The following is a 23,998-nucleotide window of genomic DNA, read 5'->3' as shown; positions in this document are numbered from 1 at the left end:
CATTATTAAAGTGACCTTCAATGACTGAAAGACAGTCAACTGTCCACATTAAAGTGTAGTTACTATGCAGTTCATTATTTATATCATTGTTATAAACTGAAACCCTGCACTAATAGTGTGCTTGATATGCAAAGCACATTTGTCTGTGTTATATAAAATATAATATTTCCCATTATGCTCTTATGCCACATTTATGTTCCAGGGAATAGAAAAATGAAGAGCTACTTCTGAAATGACTAAGTCCAACTCCAGGGGTTTATTCTCCGTGTTAGGGCATTCCTTTCCTCACATCTCCCACCATACTGCAATCATGAAAGTGCCAAGTGATATAGATCCTATGAACAGTCATAGGAAGATTCAGGACTATTTATCCAAGTTGTCTATATGCGCCAATCCAGCAGACGTTAAAATTGACATTTTGTATTGTTTTCACAAGGCTCAAGGAGAATCATTGCACATTTAATAGCTTTAATCTCTGTGGAAGTTGAATAATGCACACCAGGTTCAGTTTGCCAATATTGCCTCCCTTGGGAAACTGATGCTTTCAAAGGTGTCTACACTCTACATTCTGGATCCTCTTCCCTTCACATGCTTTGCTTCTACCCTAGTTAAAGCATCTTGTCATAAGGAAGATGTACTTTGGAGAAAGTTCAAACTTTACATACTTCATAATCTAAAATTATATCTATATGCAATACTTTCAATATTTGCTCCATACAACTCTATTATTAGCACAAGCATTTTGCAAATGCCCAATTGTTATTGACAGTAGCATTGAAATGGGTTATGTTCTTGCAGATACTGCTAATGTCTTTGTCTGCTTGGGAGATTCTTAGGTTCCATCACTCAGGTCATCAAGTAGTATGTCAAAATCACTTTAGACTTCATGAAGGTTGTCTTGCAGAAATTTTATAGACCATATTAAAAAATAAGTTAAGGAAAACCACATGTGCAGAGAAAAGATCAGTGGTTTCTGGGAGCTGGGGAGGGAAACAGGTAGATCAGAGACTATTTAAGGGCAGTGAAACTGGTGTGCATGATTTCATAATGCTAGGTAAATGTCCTAATGCATTTGTCCAGTCTTTAGAATGTACATGTCCAAGAGTGAACCATTGTATAAACGAATACTTTGGGTGCTAAGATATGCCATCACAAACTCATCAGTTACAACAGGAGTCTGGTACAGATGCTTTGGTGTCGGGGGCTGCCTTTGTAGGGGCAGAATGTGGTTTTTGCTCAGTGTTTTGTGGACTTAAGAATGCTCTAAAAATTCAAACATTTTAACAAAGACTAATCTTGAGCTATGGTTGTAACTCAGTTGGTTTGAGCGCTTTTCTAGCATACAGAAGGTCTTGAGTATGATCTCTATTATCAGCTTCACATATAACCAAGAATGTTGGTGTGTGCCTATAATCCCAGTACTTAGGAGATAGAGGTAGAAAGATAAGGCACTCGAAGTCATCAGCTAAACAAAATGAGTTATAAACCAGCTTTGGCTACATGAGACCTAGTCTAAGAAACAAAAAACATGATCTTACCACTCAAATCAAAGTATATTTAAGTAGACATTTCTTAATGTGAACAATGTAAAACTGTGTATGTATATATGTATATGTATGTATGTATATATGTGTATAATTAAATTTTCCACAACTTTATTATCAGTGAATATGTAGCATTTATTGTTGTATATCATACTATAGCATCTTGCTTTATTTATGAGAACAGAGTACAAATTAATAGAAAACTTGGAAACAATCTTCATAAGCAAATAAAGGAATTATGAAATAAATTACAGTATATGGCAAGATGTTATGGTATGGTACACAACAATAAATGTCATTTACTCATTGATTTGATCAGTATATGTTAATATTTTAATACATTGATGTGTCAAAATACTACATTATACCCCATAAAATCATGCATTAAAATAGCTAATAAAAACAATATATCATACCACATTCTCTTATAGGCTGCCATATGCTTATAATCCCAGAACTTAAGAGACTAAAGCAGGAGGCATGCTACTAGTTCAAGACTATATATTGAGTCCTTGGCTAGCCTGGGCTATATAAAAAGACTACCTCAAAAAAAAAAACAACAACAAGAAGAAGTCACATCGTTTATTATTTGGGGGTTTTGATAATATCTCATTGCATTTGCCTGTTTTTTTTGTACTGCAGTTAGACATACTGAGAGTGACGTTCTGAGAATGCCATTCAGAGGCTTCCAAGTTCCTAGAATCTTGATAATCAACCAACAGAGTAGAGGTTAGCCCCGAATTTGTGATTGAGCCTTCATGGTCACTATGACTGTATTGACATAGGTTCTCAGATTTTGTCACCAGCCAAGAGTCTGTAATAGAAAAACAGACAAGAACCACACATGTCACTGGCTTTTCTATGAAGCTTTACTGAGTCCTGCCTGTTCACCAGATTCTCAGGGTGAATATTGGTAAGAAAGCGAAATTGTCACTTCCAGCACTTTGAAAAGTGCCTGGGGTCTAGAAGTGAAGACACAAAGAAGTCACCCTAAGCAAACATGATTCTTGTAGAACAAACAACTCCAAGAAAGTGTATTCACCCTGGACAGAGCCGCAGAAAGGGTTGGGGCATTCATCCTGGGAAGTGTGGCCTGTTGTGAGGATGATGTTTTAGACATGGTGGAATTTGAGATAACGTCTGGAACCGAGTAGTGACTACCCAACTGAAGAAGGGATTATCAGCCCCTAGATTACCAACAAGAACTGATACAGCACACTCATCAAACAGGAGGAAATCAAGACATAAAGAGATAGCAAATCTCCAGGAACTTGAATAAAGCTGATGCTGAAGTATGACATGCAAACAAATACATTAAAAACTCTGTAAATGAGGACTCTGTGCTTCAGACCATGAACCATGCCCATTTTCCCTCTCACCCAGGGCTCATCTGCTCAGACTAGCTCTTAGGAATATGATGTCTGAATCTCATGAGTGGAGTCCACAAGTCTGTCCCATGAAGATAATCTTTCCCTAGATTAGTGGCTTTGACTGAGTCGACATAACTCAGGCTGTTGGATTGTTCCCAGTTCCGACAGGTAGGCCTTGTTTGAACCTGGATCTGCAAAAGAAGAATAGAATTGGTGGCTTTGCCTTAAGTGCCACAAATACCCTGCCCTCTCTCCATAGGTTGGGTACTGGCAAAGGTTCTTTTTATAATTCCAGATGCTAGAGGACTTTTGGGGTGATGGTTCTTACTCATGATTCCTGACACATCTTCAGACTGGATCTTTCCAGCCTTGCTTTTTAAAGAGACAGCTTCTGAAACACTCACCTTTTCTCCCTTTCTTCTTCCTCATGACACATACTCATTACGTGATCACATTGCTCAAAAACCCGAAGCACCCACCTTTAAGGTAATGAATATTAATAATAACTGTAACTGCATGTGAAATAAAACTTATTTTGTCATCTCGTAGATGTTTGAATCCCAAGGATCCAAAGACAAGAAAGAAAGATGCCAGCTGCTGAGATCCAAGGTGTGTTGAATGCCAGTACAAACCTTAATTACGATGGCCTGTGGAACTTATACCAACTTAGAACAAGTTTATCACTGAAAGGGGTGACTATGACTACCTAATACTAGGCCAAGAGGCAAACTGTAGAAGATAGAGTTGGTTTTTTCTCACAAACAACACTCTCCTCTGACAAAATGAAAGGCTAAAGCTAGAGAATGGGTTAATAACCTCCTCAAGCTAGAGGAGGTTGGGGGACACATGAGTAATCAGATTTTTTTTCTTGACACTTGGGTCATTGTTGAGAAAAAAGAACTATCACTGAAATGAAGCCACCCCAAAGATGTAGCCACATCCTAATTACTAGAACTTGGGAATGTGGTCTCATTTAGGAAAAGATCTTTGAAGGTGTAATTCAGATAAGATCATGAGGACATCCTGGGTTACCCAGGTAGGACTAACTCCAAGAGTATGTGCCATCATAAGAGACAGGAGAAGAGATGTGGAGAAGCCTGTGAAGATGCAGGCAAAGACTGGAGTCATAAGGCAAGGGAGGCCTAGATCCACCAGGAAGCGCAGAGAAGAGGAAACATTTTCCACTCCATCCTGTGATGGACCTCAATCCCATCTACACTCAGCAAGTCAAGTGTTTGCAGTTTCAGATAATTAATTATACATTTATAAGGTTATTTGCTTTAAGTCACAAAGTTTATGTGGCTTATGGTTACCCTATACAACAAAACACAGCTCACCCCAAAATGGGGCACATGAAAATTCTTGGACTGCCATTGTCTCTCTCTGGGGTCAAGGGGAAGAAGGGGGCCAGAGTCAGATGCATCTGTACTGCTGGATGGATCAGGACAAGAATTCATGCTTTCTTTGGATTAAACTGATACTTCTGGAGAAAGACAGGTTAGACCTCTTCATGAGATAACCAACTCTAACAGGACTGATCTCAGGGATGAAGCAACCCCCAGCATTTATTCCTAGGGCCAGAACTGAAGTATATTAGTTGTCTATCACCAAGTGGCTAATTATCTTAAAATTTAGTAGCGTGGAATAGCAAATATTTACCATCTTATACAACTAATGGATAGAAATCAGGGATCAGCTCAGGGCTGAGCAATTCTGGTCCAGAATCTCAGGAGGTTGCAGTGGATGTGCATGTTGTGCTATAGTCACCCAAAGGGTTGGCTGATATTGTAGGGTCTGTGGTCAGACTCATTCATAAGGCTTATATAGAGAACTTCAGCTCCCACCCATGTGCTCCTTCCATAGGGTTGCTTACAACATAGCAACTGGCTTTGAAATTGAGAGGGGGAAGGAGAAGGAGGCTGCAATATGTTTTACACCCCAACTTCAGAAGTGATATACCACCATTTCATCCGTATTCAGACTCAACTCTGCTATCATGCGGGACTACACAGAAGTACATATCAAGCCATGGAAATTACCAGATAGGGTCTATCTCTGGCTCTCTAGCATGGTAGAGAGAGAAGAGAAGAGAAGAGAAGAGAAGAGAAGAGAAGAGAAGAGAAGAGAAGAGAAGAGAAGAGAAGAGAAGAGAAGAGAGGAGAGGAGAGAAGAGAGGAGAGGAGAGGAGAGGAGAGGAGAGGAGAGGAGAGGAGAGGAGAGGAGCCATGAATGTGGTTATGATCTTAGTCTGTATGGGTCATGGGTGGCTTTCCAAAACACTATAAAGATATCACAAAAGCAGTCTTTACAGCCTGGTATGACAAAGGACATTTAACAACCAAAAGAGATTCACAGATGGCACCAGGTAAGCAAATAAACTTGCCCCTTCTCCTCAGCTTTCTTCCCTCACTGTTGCTCCTTCCTGAAGAAACAGAAGCAGCAGAATTAGATGCAATGAAAGTATAGATGAAGGTATATAAGTATCTAGATACAGATAGATATCCCTGGCCAGTGATCCCTGTCACTCAGGAGGCTAAGGCAGAAAGAATCTTGGAATTCAGGAGTTGTAAGCCAATCTGGGGAAAACAGGTAAGCTCCAATCTCAGTAAAAAAAATAAACAAAAAGCTGGGTGGCAGTGGTGCATGCCTTTAATCCCAGCACTCAGGAGGCAGAGCCAGGCAGATCTCTGTGAGTTCGAGGCCAGCCTGGCTACAGAGCGAGTTCCAGGATAGGCTCCAAAACTACACAGAGAAAACCTGTCTTGAGAAACCAATAAAAATAAATAAATACAAGTACAAAACACTGATAATGTGCCTTGCCTCACTGTTAGTTAGCAGACATTCTAAGGCGTGTGAGCCAATGGGAAAGAGAACCGCAGCTGTTGTGAGAGATCAAAGCTTTGGTTTGCATTGTCCATGCATCACCAGAAGGGTCTTATTCAAATGCATGTTAACTTTCCAGTCACTGTGACAAAGTCCTGAATAAAGCACCTGAAATTAGGAAAACTTTATCTTACCTCATGGTCTCAGCAGTTGTGATTCATCATTATGGTTATGGCATGAAAGCATAGAGCTGCTCACAACACGGTGGCCAGGAAGCAGAGAGAAAGGGAGAGACAGAGGCAGAGAGACAGAGACAGAGATAATAAGAGAAGAACCTGTGCTATCAGGCTTCTCTTTTTCCTTTTTCCACACCTGGGCCCCCAGCCCATACGGTGGTGAGTCTTCTCCACTTAATCAATCCTCTCTGGAATCTCCTTCCCAGACATTAAATTACTGCACTATAACCAAGTAGACAGTCAAGGATAACCGCCACAGAAGTGTAAAGAAACCGGATTAATAAGCTCTGCCTCAGCAGTCACTCATTACACCCCTTCCTTCATTAGCAGTGATGATCTCATTCCCTGTCATTTTTATCTCCTTCTTTTAACCCTGTTTTCTGAGCAACAGATCCCAGAAGACATTTTTTTTTTCCTCTTCTGGCCAGTTCTTCAGCACTCTGCTTTCACTCAACAGGCCTCAGCTAGCATCCCTGTCAACTAATCAACATCTAAAAATGAAAAGGAAGGTTGGGAGTGGAAGAGCCAGGCCCTTAGCAGGTACATTTAGACATGGCTTCCCATGATTCACTCAGTAGAGTGACAGGCCAGCTGTGCTCAGAACTGTCCAATGTGCAGACCCTGCTCGAAGACTTGGGAGGGATTTAGTATCCATGGTGCCAGAATCAATCCAAATCAGCAGTGCAGTAGAAAGAATCTAGAACTAAAAGTCAAGAGTGGGCGTTCCCCTCAAGATCTGCTCCAAATTTGCAATGTAACCTAGGTCAAATCGCGTCATCGCTCTGGTCTCCAGGGACTTCTTTTGCAAAAATAAGCAGTAAGAATTGACAAGCTAATTCCACAATTCATCCAGAACAATGTCTTTCCATTTTGTTTTAAAACCATCATCTTCATCATTATTAATATTAACATCATCATCCTCAGGAGCTGGGTAATGATTTCTCTGATCGTTCCCTCGTGAAACAATAATACTGTAGGCATACAGTATGTCAGTGATGCTTATGCATAAAATGCAAGTTTTCACACCCCAAGAGTTAATTTTCCCTCTTGGTGGCAATGTCACCCTTGTGGTGATTATTAATCTTTGCTGTTAACTTAGATCAAAAGGTTCTGGGCCTAAGGTGATAGTTAAATAAGTAAAATACTTGCCTTGCAAGTTCAGGAACCTGAGTTTGATGTCCAGAATTGATATAAAAAGACAGACATGGCTGTGGACACTTGGCAGACTCAGTACTACATAGGCAGAGACAGGCGGCTCCCCGAGGCTCTCTGCATATCCAGCCTAGTTAGCGAGTTCCAGGCTAGTGAGAGACCCAAAAAAGTACCTGAGTAAGGGTACTTCTGGCTCCCTACTTACACACATATGAACACACACGTACACATGGTGTGTGTGGGATAGCGGGGATGGGTAAATATGCCCAGGACTTTGGTGAAGCATACCTTTGGGTATGTCTGTGAAAGTATTTCTAGACAGAATTAACCGAAGAGGGAGCCCATGCCTGATGATGGATGTCACTAATCCATGGGCCAAGTAGAAAGGTAAACAGAAGGCCAGCTAACTGCCAGCACCTTCAACTCTGCTTCCTGATCCACTGAAATGTGAGCCAGCAGCTTCTTATTCTTGCTGCCACAGCTGAGTGCTGTTTCTGCTGCCATGCCCTTCTTCCCTTGAAGACCCTCAAATGATGAGCCAAAAGAAATCCTTCGCCCTCACACTGCAGTAACAAATACACCCGTTATAGAAAACACACGACCTAGAATTTAGAAATTAGAATATAACTTTTGAAAAATACAGAATATGGGGATGGGAGAGATGCTCAGAGGTTAAGGACATGTGCTGCTCTTCCAGAGGATCCAAGTTCAGTTCCCAGCACCCACACCTGAAGGCTCGCAACTGCCTGTAACTCTAGCTCCAGGTGATCCAATGCCCTCTTCTTGCCCCTGAAGATGCAGATATATACACACAGATCCGTAAAAATTTAAAAATAAATCTTTAAAAATTACAGAGTATGAAAAATTATGAAAGATCATTTTTCTAATGGAGATGGTTAATCGTGATTGTCAACTTGACGAGATTTAGAATCACCATGGAAACAAATCCTGGAGCACGTCTGGGAAGGAGTTTCTAGATCCTGTTATGAGATGGGAAGACCCACCCTAAATGTGGATGGCACCATTCCATGAGCTGGCAGCCTATTCTGATTAGAAAGGCGAGTTGGAGCTAGGATCAGCATCCATTGTCTTCTACAGCAGGCTCAGTGTACCCAGCTGTTTCACACCCCTGTCACCCTACTTTTCCACCATGATGGACCGTGTGTCCCTTGGCACTTGAAGGCAGGATAGACTGTTTGTTCCTTAAGGTGCTTTGGGTTAGGCACTTTATCACAACAACAAACCAAGTCTCTAACAAACCACCTTAACACCAAAACAAGCTAAAAATTAAATTAATGGAAATAGTGCATTGGTATAACAATGGTCTTCAGAGCAGAGAGCATCTTTCAGTAGACTGACACATATATGGCCTACTTAGGGATTTATTATGATTGTGCTGGCATTTCAAAATCAGCGAACAAAAGAAGCAGCCACAAAGTGACTTAGGCAACATAGAAAAAGGGGACTAAAGCCCTTTACCATCTGCATAAATAAGTTGTAGGGTAAAGAGTGGAATCCATAAAGATTCCATGACTGACTTAGAAAAACACAACAAATGTGTCTTTTGATGTTTGTTTTCCTTCTTCTTTCTTTGAGCGTCTTAGTTCTCATCTTTCAGTAGCTATTGAAAAGTTTATCTTATCCTCTCCTATTGTTCTATTATTTTGAATTCTCTGGGGGTTTGGGCTTTTGTTTGTTTGTTTCTTCTTTTGTGCTATCTATGCAGACCCCCTCTTTCCCCTTCGTGGTGATTTCTTTGTCCTGGCGGTGTATAATTGCTTACTGTGAACTCATCTTTGCTAGGGTCGTGGCTGGTTTATAAAAGCACATATGTAGAATGTTTGTGCTTTGTCTGAAACGCCAGGGGTTCTGAATGTCTTGATGTTAACTGATTTTTGTTTGGGAATTTCATACCATGTGCAGTATGTTTTCATATCCTGTAAGCAAAAGGGGTTTTCAGTTTCTCCCAGGAAGCCTTTCCTGTCCAAGACATTGGAATTCTCACACTGCCATACTGGAAGGTCTTCAAGGATTCCTGCTTCATAAAAAGATCTCAACTGCAGTTGCATGCCTCTCACCTACATCCTGAAAGCATAGGATAACTACATGTGTCCCCTTTCACCTGCATCCTGGAGGCATAAGATAACTATGTATGTACCCTCTCACCTACATCCTGCAGACATAGGATAACTACATGTGTCCCCTCTCACCTAATCCCGAAAGTATAGGATAGCTATGTATGTCCCCACTCATCTTATCTACATTCTGAAGGCATAGGATAACTATGTATGTCCCCTAAGTGATCAGTATTTGGGTACCAGCCATGTCGGAGGCTTTACCAACCTCTGCTACTACTAAGACAGACTGCTTCCCTGGTAGGTGAAGACACACTTCCTTTTGGACCCATTACCCTCACATCTCCACTCCAAGTTCCACCAAGCATGGAAGCAGTCCCTCTCTTCATGTTTATGACATGAGTAAAGAGAAAGAGAGTAGACAGGAGTCTGACATTGGTCTGTGGTCCATTTGTCATTTTGTTTAGGTTATGGACTGATATAGTCATTAAGATATGTGAAAAAACGATTATGTGGAGGGACATAGTTTGAATGCTTATGTCATTAAATTTGTAAGCTGAAATCATAACATCCAAGGTCCTGGTTTTAGGAGAATAGCCCTTTGCAAGTTGATTACATGATGGAAGTGGAGCCCTCATGGTTGGGATTACTATTCTCCTAAAGCAGATAGCAGAGGGCTAGTTGGGCTCTTCTACCTATAAGAACACAGCAAGAGGTTTTTATAGACTGTCCCGACACTAGACCTTTACCAGACATCAAGTCTTCCAAGATGGTGGACTTCCTCCCTTCAGGAGTATGAGAAAAAATTCTGTTTATAAGCTACCCAATTCTGATGTTTTATTTATCAATCTGAATGGACTAAGACACGTGGTGTGGACAGAGAAACTGAAACTGAAACATCATCTTGCATGCTTTAGAGGAGTCCCAGGATGATCCGCAAAGTGATGGCACAGTTATTTAATGAGAATGCAGCCTTGTCAAATTAGCTGAAGTGAGCATCCACTGGCCACTGAGAAGGGAGACAGAACATGCACAAATAATTTACATACGTTAAAACACTATTGTAGTGATATTGTGTCCCCCAGTATATTGTGCACCCTAATAAATTTATCTGGGGTCAGAGAACAGAACAGCTACTAGACAGACATAGAGGCCAGAAAATGGTGGCACTCACACCTTTAATCCTATCACTTGGGAGGCAGAGATCCATCTGGATCTCTGTGAGTTTAAGGTCACACTGGAAACTGTCAGGCATGGTGACACATGCCTTTAATCCCCTTTAATCCCAGGAAGTGATGGCAGAAAGGTATATAAGGCGTGAGGACCAGGAACTAGAGTCTTTTAAGCTTTTAGGCTTTTAGTAGCAGTTCAGCTGAGATCCATTCGGATGAGGACTCAGAGGCTTCCAGGCTGAGGAAACAAGATCAGCTGAGGAATTGGTGAGGTGAGGTGTGGCTTGTTCTGTTTCTCTGATCTTTCAGTGTTCGCCCCAATATCTGGCTCCAGGGTTTGTTTTTATTAATAAGATCTTTTAAGATTCGTGTTACACACTGTGAACTGTGTTTCTCTGCATCCTCCTTCCTGTATGTCTGCTCAGCTTTCTATTTATCCAAGGGAAGCATAGCATGGCATTCACTATCTCTGTGACCCTAGGCAAGCTGCTTAGTATTTCTGGGTCTCAGGTTCCCCTATCCAATTAGTAAAAGAAAATAATGCTTAATTTGCCTTATAGAATTTGGTGAAGATTATGAGTGGTCTAGATGAAGGTTTTGGAATGATATCTGATATTTGGTAAGGGCCATAGGTTTTTTTTATATTATTCCATTTAATATAAAGAAGAAGACATGGTGAGATATAGCTAAATTGTTTGTAACAACTGTCTTGGCACAGAGGAGCATGATTTGGTAAAGAGATATGGATATGATTTTTATCTTTGACTTAAAGGGGGAAAATAACAACACTTAGGATTTTAGGATTGCTAAAATACTGGGCAGAAAAATGTATTAATGATGTTTGTTTAATTGTGGCATACAGTAGAAGGGTTGCTCTGAAAGATAATTCCATGCGCTTTCAACAATAACCTTCTATGACTCTAGAATCGAAGTCTTTTTGCCGCTCATTATCTGTCGGCTTGTGCTAACCTTTGTAATCCTATCCCAAGGGCTGTCTTTCTATGTGATGATTTTGTTCTTCAGCTCCTTCAATGAGAGCACTGCTCACACCTCTTTTTGTAAGCTCCTCATGATAAACACAATGTGGCAAACACAGTTCATGTCCGGGTTAACTTATCGCCACCTCCAGAGGCTGGAGATGCAGAATACATCATCTCTTCTAATCTGGGTAAGGCAGTAAATCCTTTCTTGGCCACTCTGGCTTCCTTGAGTAATCAACAGAGTTCCCACCACAGACAATTGAGCGTTCAGGCCTCACAGCAGCCATAGCAATAACAGTTAACATTTAGTACTTCCTATGCATGTCAAACATGCTCTTCCTAGCTATTCTCCAACACTTTGCTGTAGGTCATTTTCCCATTCTTTTTTGAGGACACCCAAGAGCTTTTTTAATGTGGGCCATGTTTGTATATGAGAAATTAAGAATGAGAGAATTTCAATGTATTCATTTATTCACTAGTTTAAAGTAATGATAACAATAACTCAACATAAAAATTTAAAGTTATGAGTTGCATGTTATAATAAATATTTTAAATAAAAAGGATGTATTTTGTAAAATAAAAATATTAAACAAATTGCAATTTTTTTCGACTTTTTCAAATACCTTATATGTGGTGATACTGTGTTCCCCAAAATACTGTGCACCCTAATAAACTTATCTGGGGTCAGAGAACAGAACAGCCACTAGATACAGAGGTCAGAAAATGGTGGCATATACACCTTTAATCCTAGCATTCCGAAGGCAGAGACCCATCCAGATCTCTGTGAGTTCAAAGCCACACTGGAAATAGCCAGGCATGGTAACACATGCCTTTAATCACAGGAAATGATGGCAGAAAGCAGAAAAGTATATAAGGCATAAAAACCAGGAACTAGGGCTGGTTAAGCTTTTAGGCTTTGAGCGGCAGTTCAGCTGAGATCCATTTGGATGAAGACTCAGAGGCTTCCAGTTTGAGGAAACAGGATCAGCTGAGAAATTGGCAAGGCGAGATGGCTGTGGCTTGTTCTGCTTCTCTGATCTTCCAGCATTTACCCCAATACTTGGCTCTGGGTTTCGATTTTATTAATAAGACCTTCTAACAATTTGTGTTACACTTATATCTTACTTAGTGCAAAACATTGGGATTCTTTTATCTCCTGCATTCATGGTGGTGAGATGTTACATGCCAGGTGACTTCAGAAAAACTCCACTGGTCATCCATAAGAAGAGGGAGAAGGCATATAAGCTCAAAATTAGTGTGGGAATAAAAGTAAAGGGGAAAATAATTTATAAATGTTGATTCAGCAAAATCAGGACTGCTCCCTCCTAGAGTCTCCAGAACAAATTTTGAGAATAACCATTTTAATTTCTCCTCAGAAAGGTACTGTAAAGTAAATAATATTATCTCCCATTTAAAAGTTATTAAATTAACACTCAGAGTGGTCAGGGTAACTATCTAACAAGTAGAAGAATCAGGGTTTGAACTTAAGTCCAGACCCTTAACCATTATACATGCTGTCTTACAGTGCTAAGGACACATCTCTAAGTCTTCTACTCTGACTCCACAGAGGGCAATGACTGTCCTTGTCATCTCATCCACTAAATGTTTTACTATCTGCCTATCTGTCCATCCATCCATGCATCCATCCATCCATGCATCCATCCATCCATGCATGCATCTATCCATGCATCCATCCATCCATGCATCCATTCATCCATGCATCCATCCATCCATCCATCCATCCATGAATCCATCCATCTATCTATCCTTCCATCTATATTCATCTGACTATCAATCTATCTAATCTATCTATCTATCTATCTATGTATCTATCTATCTATCTATCTATCTACCTATCTAGCTATCATCCACTTATCTTACCTACCTCCTACCAATTTATCACATGTCTATTAGAAATGATGGCAGATCTATCACCTGTCACTTGGAATGATCATTTGTAATCTATCTCTGTATCTTTTCCCCTGACAGTGCCTGGTAATGTAATTGAAGTAAATGATGAGTAGAAGCATATTTTTTACATGAGTAACATTAGGACTGAGAAGAAAAAACTTCAACAGTTGCTTTGACTCCCACAGCATCCTCAATTATGTGCTATGCAGTTCCTTGTCTTAAAGCTAGGAATAAATGCAGATAGGCATCCTTGTAACAGATTCTATGGCAAGCAGTGTTGGAAATGCAGTAAAACAAATATCATAGGATAGCTAAGATGGTCTCAATATTCTATGTATGATTTAGAAGTACAGGAGTAAATCTGAAGTCTGCATTCTCAACAAAACATCATCTGCTCTTCTACCCTCTTCTACCATTTTGCACCAAATGGTTCCAAGTTATACCTTGATGGGTGCTTAGAAGATCTGTTTCTAGCCCTTCAATTAGGTCATACAACTATCCACAGGTCCCTTATGCACGCAGATATGAACATCAATTATGCAACAGATCCAGAGTGTGAGAAGAGGAAAAAAATCTTTGACCTATCTATCTACTAACACTTCATCATGGCCAAGCTCACTGAAATGTTGGTGATAAGCTGCATATACTCAATGTATAACTATATAATGAGTTGGTTATTGAAAGTGGAATTTTGCCCATCTCTATTTGTGGCACAATAGAGTGAATTGTAACTTTATGGGCAGCAGTTTGAACCAAGAGAGCCATCGGGCAGCTAGGCCTCTGTTTACCAACAGTACTGAGAAGTTCTGAAAAGAAACATGAGGCTGATGGTGTGAATCAGAAGACAGAATGAATGAGAGAAAGAAGAGAAAAGGAATGCATCTGAGCTTGCCTTAACTTGAACACACTGTCTGGTGTGATTTACTATTACTGATTATTCTCTAAGAATGACTCTATTCCCCAGCTGCCTTCACTGCCTGTATTTCAATTTGACCTGCAGGTACCATAGAATCAGTGGGAGATTTACTGTTCTTGTCTTTCCAGCCAGAAAGGAGCCAAGAGGGACCAGAGTCTGAAGTAAGCAAACCTTGACTAGACCAGCGATGTAACAGATCCAGCAGGTGCATAGCTTACTCATCACTTAATCATTCCATTTCTTACCCTTTTGTAGATCTGAAGGCAGACTAGAAGCTAATAGAAAAGTAGTCAGTTCCACTCCAGGAGCAAAGAACCTTGCCTCCTAGGGCACCAAAGCCAGCTGACTCACCACCATTTACGTATCCCCCTCACCTCCTGCTCCACACACACACAAATATGATCACAGTTCATTAACCAGAAGCAGAACAGTGGCCCCACAGGATGACGCCTTGGGAAATATGCAATTCATAATAAAAAAGAAGTATATAATCAGATGCCAGTATGTGGCGAGCTGAAATAATTAATTAAAAACAAAGAGCTGAAGCAAGCTTGTCTGATAAGGAAGTGCTATTAAATGCAAAATACTAATAAGAAAAAAATTAGGTAAATGATTTTCAACTAATTTATGATGGTAATTCACTCAAATTTAGATAACTCAAGAAAAGATGATGATAATGAGTAGGTGTTTTCCCAGGAAATGTGCATTTAACAAAAATGCAAATTATTTATGCTTTACCTTCTTCTAAGATAAGAGTCGTACAGAAATGTCTCCCAGAACAGTTTTGCTGTAAGCAGTGGTTTTGGGAACAGAGATTGTATATGATGAATAACTTGACCTTTTCCACTCTATTATCTTCCTCATTTGAAGTTCAACAGATGTATTACAACAATTAAATATTTCCATCTAAAATACCAATTCTGGGAAAAAATTACCATATTCATTGTGAAACCTTCCCACTCCCTGATCTCTATTGTCTGGAAAGAAAGGTCGTCGCACCTTGTGTTTCCAACATGGACCAAAGTTCTGAAATACTTTCCGGGACACACAGGATTTCAATGGGTACTCTGAGCCCTGAGCCCCAAGCCCCAGCAGAGAAGGCACATACATCCCACCCTGACTTCTGGTGATTTATTTGTCTTTCTTCATGCTCACTTCTCATTGTGGAGTTGACCCCTGCTTTCCAAAGACGTGAACTTAGTGCTCTGTTGTCTTAGTGAGTGGATCAAGGCACTTAGGTACATGCCAAAGAAAAGTATAAACCAACCAACAAACAAGCAAACAAAGGGAGGAGCTGAGAAGATCGCCGAGTCAGCGAAAGTGCTTGCTGACTTCAGCAAGCTTGACCTCACTTTGATCCCGAAACACACATTAAAAAAAAAAAAAAGCCATGCATAAAGATGCATTTATAATCCCAGGTCTGGGTAGAGGGATACAGGAGCATTTCTGGGGTTTTCTGGCTAGCCACCTTAGCCTACTCGGTGAATTCCAGGCCAGTGAGAAGTCCTGTCACAGAAAACAAAGTAGGGACAGGGAAGACAACTCAGTGGGTAACCATTTGCTGTGCAAACATGAGGAGCTAAGTTTGAAATCCCCCAAATCCACATAAAGTTAAATGTGGTAGCATACATCTGTGACCCCAGTTGTGCACCTACAGAGATAGGGGAGGCAGAGACGGAGAAGTCCCCCAAGGTTCTGAGTCAGCAGTAAACAAGAGACCCTGTCCCTGAGGAGGACAAGGCAAGAACTGACACCAGAGGGTTTCCTATGACCTCCTCAGCTGTATCATGACAAGTGCATTCCTCTACACACATGTACACACACACACACACACACACACACACACACACACACACACACAGAGAGAGAGAGAGAGAGAGAGAGAGAGAGAGAGAGAGAGAGAGAGAGAGAGAGAGAGAAACACAATAGTAGAAGTGTATTGACAGTTCACAGAATATCTGGAAAGTCTGTAGCTCTTGAGTTTATATGTAATCTCTAAAATCACAGAATATGGTTAGCCCTTGGAAGACAATCCTACTGTTTCTAATAGGCAGGAGGTGCCACAGCTTGCCCTAGCAGAGTAACTGATAATGGACATAGGATGTTTCTTTACAAGTCTATATGGGTAAGCATGTGCATAATTTTCATGACAAAAGCCAAACCACACTACTATTTATGAATCACCAAGGTATCAGTTCAGAGCCTTCTGACAAGCATAAGATGGGAAATTGTTGTGGTTAATGTTGGTTGTCAGTTTGACACCTGGGAAGAGAGTCTCAATAACGAGTTACTTAGATTGGGCTGCCTTGTGGGCATGTCTATGGGACTCTGAATTGTGTAAGAGCAAAAGAGTGACCTGAGCATTAGCAGACATCTTAATGGATGCATTTTCTCAATTGGTTTTTTCTCCTCTCTGTGATTCTAGCCTGTGTCAAGTTGACATAAAATTAGGCAGCACAAAAGCAGCACAATAAGGTCTAGGAGCTCATTGACTATGTCTAGTCCTCATGGCAGGATATGTCTAAAAGCCAGAGGATTCTCCAGAATGACTCTAAATATTTCCTTACCTAATAGTCTTGGTTAATGAGAACCTGCCACCAACCAATCAAGATAAGACTGTCAATTCAAATGTTCTAAGAATAAAAGTTTGGATTATTCCAGCAGACTAAGAATTCTTTTCTACCCCATGAATTGGTAGAGATAAGAGAACCACAGAGAAGATGGTTTAGGAAGGGCATAGTGATGTCAACCTCAATGTCCAGCTCTACAAGAATCCTAGAGGTTGTGTAGTTACTTACACATGACTAAGTGATGCCTAATGTCATAGGTTCAGGTGAGACTGTGGCTGATTTGATGTCAATCTATGATCATATGGTAGCTTACTGGGTTTTCTATGTCTCCTTATCAAAAAAGTGAATCTACCCAGAAAAAGAGTAGGAAGGGATGGCATGGAGATGTGTGGCCATCTCATTTGGATCTGCTCTTCAACTTTTCCATGCTGTTCTGCAGCCTGCACAGACTCTATCAGTGAACTTTTGTTCTCAGGCTTCAAGCTTATTTTAGTTAATTGGTAGCACTCGTTACAAAACAGATAAGGATCAAGCTGTTTCTTCTACCATTTTCTCCCCTACAGAGTGGCCACTGGTTGGCTCTGCCTACACTCTAAATTTCATCCCTCCTGCCAGGGACTACTGCTATGGAATGTCATTCTGTATGCTGTGGATGTGTGTTGCTCCGATTGGTTAATAAATAAAATACTGATTGGCCAGTAGCCAAGCAGGAAGTATTGGTGGGATAAGCAGACTAGGAAAATACTGGGAAGAGGAAGGCTGAGTCAGGAGTCACCAGCCAGACACAGAGGAAGCAAGATGACAAGGCAGAACTGAAAAAAGGTACTAAGTCACATGGCTAAACATAGATAAGAATTATGGGTTAATTTAAGTGTAAGAGCTAGTCAGTAATGGCTGACAGTTTGTAAATAATGTAAGCCTCTGTGTGTTTACTTGGGTCCAAGCAACTGTGGGACCAGCCATTGAGAGAATTGTCCTGACCACGGGCCAGGTGGGACACAGGAAAACTTCAGCTACAAATGGCGCCCAATGAGTTAGCTCAAATTTCCACCTAAAACCTGAGAATACTTAATAAGTGATTCTAAACAGAGTGAAAACCAGGTTCCTGCTTCATGTCTCATGTGGGCAGCGAGATGTCACAGCATTTGGGCTCAAGCACAACATGGCAGATTCCTGCTGAGTTACACAGAGGTATCTGCAAGTCACACAACATGGTGAATGATGAATATAGCTTTTACTAATACAAAAGAGAGAGAGAGTTCTCTGATCTACACACTGCTTTAATGGAGGTATAGACTCACTACTTCCAAAAGTTGGTGGTACACACGGCTCCCAGAGCCAGAGCTGATAGTAAATGTGCCACTGCCATGTTGGAAAACTGAGGTGGGTAAAAGCCAGCAGTCAAAGCTGCTATTTCAGTCCTAGTAATGATTCATTTTAAAGCAATAGATTCACAGTAAGGTAGATTCAGACAGAACAAGGCTTTAAAGGGTTTAAAATGTGTGTAAAAATGTACATAGGCTTGGAAGAGAGAAGAAAATGAATATAGACAATTATGTAAAGAAATAGTTTTAAAAAGTAAATTCTTTAAAGAGACAGTAAAGGTAGTATAAAAAATAAGCCACATAAAGATGGATATTACACAGAGAATCTGGATTATATTGTCTTTGGGAATTTTAACTGCAATGAGACATCTGATTATAAAAGCTGCTGAGTTAAATCAAAATGTATATTTTAAAGATATCTTGATTTCAAAATCTATGTTTAAGGATACGTTACTTTGGAAACAAGATTCTGCTTTTGTTTCCATAGAAGATGAAAACCTGTGGATTGCTTCCAGGCTAATATGGTTTGACCAGACAAGACCCTGTGAAAGGTCTCTGATGGCACCATGGCCCCATGAACCAACATCCAGAATGATTTTAAGGCAACTGACTCAGACAATGCAGCCTCACAGACTACTCCAGTCAGGACTTGACCATAATTCATAATTCATAATTCATCTCAGGATACTCATAAGAATACAGCACCCTTTATCAGCAGGAAGTAGCCTAGAAAACTATGCCCTCATTCCCCCAAAATGGATTATGGATGTTTGTCTTTGTTTAGGTTGTTGGTAACAAATTATTATTGGTCATAGTCAATATCTTTCTAAAAAAAGAAAGGGGGATATTATATGGAAAAATAGAATATAGTTATGACAGGATAAAAGGGTGGATTATAAAAACCTACTTTTAAAAAGCAACTTGTTTAAAATGTTTTACATTGGTATAGATTTTAGTTTATTGATACAAATTTAAAGTTAATTTTGTATACTACATGTATATTTCTATTCTTGTTTAAGATATGTTTGTGCAACTCACTTAAATTGTAATCGATAATTAAAAATAATACAGATTAATAATTAGTCTTCTATGATAGTCAAACTTACAGTCATGTTAAACTTTCTTGGTATACAGAGATATAATTCAGTTAGGTAGGTAATCTTCTTCTTCTTCTTCTTCTTCTTCTTCTTCTTCTTCTTCTTCTTCTTCTTCTTCTTCTTCTTCTTCTTCTTCTTCTTTTTGTTTTTTCAAGACAGGGTTTCTCTGTGTAGCTTTGGAGCCTGTCCTGGAACTCACTCTGTAGCCCAGGCTGGCCTCAAACTCACAGAGATCCACCTGCCTCTGCCTCCTGAGTGCTGGGATTAAAGGCGTACACCACTGCCATTCGGCCCCAGTAATCTTCAAACACTTCAAAGACCTACAAAACATAGCATTTAAAATGTTTTAAAAACTAGACTTTCTGGACAGTGAGACACGTCTGCTCCTAGCAGTACTGATTTACTTCAAAGAGGAAGATGGCCATCGAAGACACTCCATATGGAGTTTATCTTCTTCTTGGCAAAAATGGCCATTTGGGCCAGAAACTGTTCTTGCCTGGAATGCTTGACAAAATGTTGTATTGACTGGACATGCAGGACCCATATAGGATATAATTATAGGAAGGTGACCACTGAACTTTGCAAAGCAAGATGGTCCTTCAGATTCCTGCTTTACAGAAGATACTGCCAGACACTCTACAGGACACAGAGAAAAAAATGACTGAGAGAATAGGCCTATGGGCTGAAGATGGATGCCCCAACATTGCAGAGGAACTTTGGATGACTGTCCAGGCAGAAAGCTGTCTCTGTTATTTTCAGAAATTTTGGAAGTCACTTACGATGCTCTTCATGTTTACTTAGGTAATATTATATCCTTCTTGGGTCTTTGATATAGTTGAAGACTAGATAGTTATAATTTTCCTTGTTTATGATAAAAGATAAATTAGATATAAAGCCTTAGACTCACAAACATAGGATAAATAGAATATTTTCTTTGAATTTGCCAAATACAAATTGACTAAATATTGTAACTGTAATTCTTGCTTGATAACTGTTTTATTATATGTAATTTTACTATGTTAAAGATAAAAACTTCCTTTTTGATTAGACAGAAAAGGGGAAATTATCTGGAATGTCATTCTGTATGCTGTGAATGTGTGTTGCTCTGATTGATTGATAAACAAAACGCTGATTGGCAGTAGACAGGCAGGAAGTATAGGCAGGATAAGCAAGCAAGGAGAATTCTGGAAGAGGAAGGTTGAGTTAGGAATCACAGCAAGACACAGAGGAAGCAAGATGTGAATGCAGAACTGAGAAAAGGTACATGGCTGAACATAAATAAAAATTATGGATTAATTTAAGTGTAAGAGCTAGTCAGTAATAAGCTTGAGCTAATGGCTATACAGTTTGTAAATAATATAAGCCTCTGTGTGTTTACTTGGGTCCAAGTAGCTGCAGGATTGGTGAGTGAGAGAGATTTGTCATGACCGTGGACCAGGCATGACACAGGAAAATTTCAGCTACAGACCACCACCTCCTTATAACTTCCATCTTCTGGTAACTCCTCTTCTGATGTTCCTTCAGTTCCAAGAGTGGTCCATTTCCCACCCTTTTATTGTTTCTAGACTATTTTATGATCCCTTGTGGACTGACCTTGAGTCTACTATAGCTCTGTTAAACTTTCTTGTAGTAAATGATGTGTATCGTTACTCCCTTTCAGAACACAGAAGGAAGTAAGAGCTAAAATGTACTTAGTTCTTAAAATTTCCTAGGATCAGTTTGAGAACTTTATAAATGTTAGTCTTTGTGGTTACTCTATACTATAGGTTCTCATTCTGTGAGCTATGACCACCAAAGACCATAGAAAAACACAGGCATTTATATTACAGTTCATAACAGTAGCAACATTACAGTTATGAGTAATGATAAAAATAATTTTATGGTTCGGGGGTCACCACAACATGAGGAGCTGTATTAAAGGGTCATGGCATTAGGAAGGTTGAGAACCACTGCTCTATAAGATATTATTGTCATTCCTATTAGATATAGAAGCTGAGATGCAGGTATTAAGGAACAACATTTTGCTCATTTTTCTTTTCTTACAGTTTTTTTTTCCTTTTGTTTCCTTTCATTTCTTATATCAATTAGCTATATTCCTATGATATGTGATGTAGTTATCATTGCCTTCTACAACTTAATCAAGATGGGAAACCAACTGGACCATCCATTATAATTTCATTTGAAAGTATCCCTATCTTCATTTGACTCTTCTGCTGGAGGAATATTAATTCTAGCTTTGGAATCATGTTTCTTCCTGGTAGGTCTCTGTCCTTTTATTTCCTCAACCCTCATGATGGAATGGAAATCCTGCAAGTTCTGTCTAAGAAAATCTGAATTTCCTAAATGACTACATCTGGTTTCCTAGTAATTCCTTCCTCTGAAATTTAAAATCTCAACATATAGTTTACACACACACACACATATAATTTATGAACCAAGGAAAGTGGAGAAATGAGAAAGATGGCAATAATCTTGAATGAACTGCATTAGCCAGGAATCTTAGCTGCAAGTGATAGAAACCCAGCTCAAAATAGCTTAAGGAAAGCCAGAGTCTGCTTATCAACATAACAGTGATAAATAGAAAGCAGGCTTGTCTGTGCCCAGAGACTCACACAATGATGCCCACTAGGTTCTCCTAGCCCACAACTGTACTGCCAGCTCTGGCTGGTGCATAATCTAATAACAGCAAACAGCTTTTTGTATGCCAGGCAGATGCTAGGGGAAGTGGGCCTATAATCAACTCTATGCCCATATTATTCAAGCCTAGCTACCTGAGAGGTAGGATTCTGACTGGCTTGGCATAGCTCATAGGCTCATCCCTGGACTACCATGGATCGGCAAAACCACCATCATGTTTCTAAATTTAAATCAAGGGGTAGAGTAGGAAACCTGGAAACTTTGAAAACAGTCTGAAGAAAAGAAGGAAGACAGTCCTAAAAGGTGTGGGACAACCCCAGAAGACAGGGAATATGGGTACTGATGTGAGAAAACAAAATTATACTTTAGAGCTATCATAAAGATAACCTGGTACTGGCATAAAAATGGACAGGAAGATCAATGGGACAGAATAAAATGGAGGAACAAGAAATAAAATGACAAAGTTATGTCTACTTAATTTTTTGATCAGGAAGACAAGTATATTGGCAAAAAAGATAGTCCATTGAACAAATGGGGAAACTGGATTTGTAGCTACAGGGGAATGAAATTAGATTCTTACCTTTCACCCTGTACAAACATGAGTTCAAAATGGTTCAAAGACCTTAACATAAAATGTGAAACACTAAAATTTCTAGAAGGAAACACAGGAGATATTTTGAACAGAATGTCAATAGCACAGGGTAATGCCCCAATTATCAGTAGATGGGACTATATAAAAAGAACACGCTTCTGTACAGCAAAGGAAACTATCACTGTAGCAAATATCCCACAGGATGGGAGAAAATCTTTACCAGATACACATCAGACAAGGAGCTAATACCCAGAATTTACCAAGAATTGTAGAAATTAAATACTCCAGAAATAAAATCATCAATCAAAAAAGTGGGCAACTAAACTCAACAGACAGTTGCCAAAAAAAGAAACGAAAATGGCCAATAACCATTTAAAAACCATTCAATGTCCCTAGACATCAGGGAAATGCAAATTAAAATTACTTTGATATACTATTTCACCCTAGTGAATAGCTATCATTAAGAAATCGTGAACACAAAGATACCCCCACAAAAGACTGCTGGCAATGGTCGAGAGACAGCCGGGACTGACCTACTCTGGTGATGGGATGGCCAAACACCCTAATAGTTGTGCCATAAACCCCATCCAAGGACTGAGGAATCTGGATGCAGACATCCACGGCTGGGCCCCGGGTGGAGTGCTGGGAGTCTAATTAGCGAGAAAGAGGAGGGTTTATATGAGTGAGTATTGTTGAAACCAAGGTTGGATAAAGCACAGGGACAAATAACCAAATGAATGGAAACACATGAACTATGAACCAAAGGCTGAGGGGCCCCCAACTGGATCAGGCCCTCTGAATAGGTGAGACAGTCGATTGGCTTGATCTGTCTGGGAGGCATCTAGGCAGTGGTACCAGGTCCTGGGCTTGTTGCATGAGTTAGCTGTTTGAAACCTGGGACTTATGCAGGGACACTTGGCTCAATCTGGGAGGAGGACTGACTGCTGGACTGAGTCTATCAGGTCATCCAGTCTCGGGAGACCTTGATCTGGATGAGGTAGGAATGGGGTGGGCTGGGGAAAAGGGAGGGGGCAGAAGGAGAGAACAAGGGAATCTGTGGCTATTATGTAGAACTGAATAGTATTGTAAAATATAAATAAATAAATAAGTAAATAAATAAATAAATAAAACTATAATTATCCAATTATGAAAAAAAAAAAGAAATCGTGAACAAATGTAGGGAAGGATGTGGAAAGAAAGGGACCCTTTTTCATTGTTGGTGACAATACTGCAGTCATTACGGAAGTCAGTTTGGAGATTTCTCAAAGAGTTAAAAATAGACCACCATATGACCCAACTATTTCCTCCCAGGCATATACCCAGAGGACTCTATACCCTACCATAAAGATATTTATACCCCAGGCTTATTGCTGCTTTATTCACTACAACAAAAAATCAGAATTAACCTAGTTGTCCACCAACAGCAGAATGGATAATAAAAATTTGGTATATATAAAAATAGAATACCACTCAATTCTAAAGAAAAATATAATCACAAACTATGCAGGAAATGAAAGGATTTAGGATGTATAATACTATGTTCATACAATCTCAAAAAGAAAAAAAATCCATACGTTCTCCCTCATTTCTGGAATTCA

This window comes from Peromyscus leucopus, chromosome 13 (genome assembly GCF_004664715.2).
Source record: "Peromyscus leucopus breed LL Stock chromosome 13, UCI_PerLeu_2.1, whole genome shotgun sequence".
Lineage (NCBI taxonomy): Eukaryota > Metazoa > Chordata > Mammalia > Rodentia > Cricetidae > Peromyscus > Peromyscus leucopus.
Note: the sequence above shows the minus strand (reverse complement) of the source record.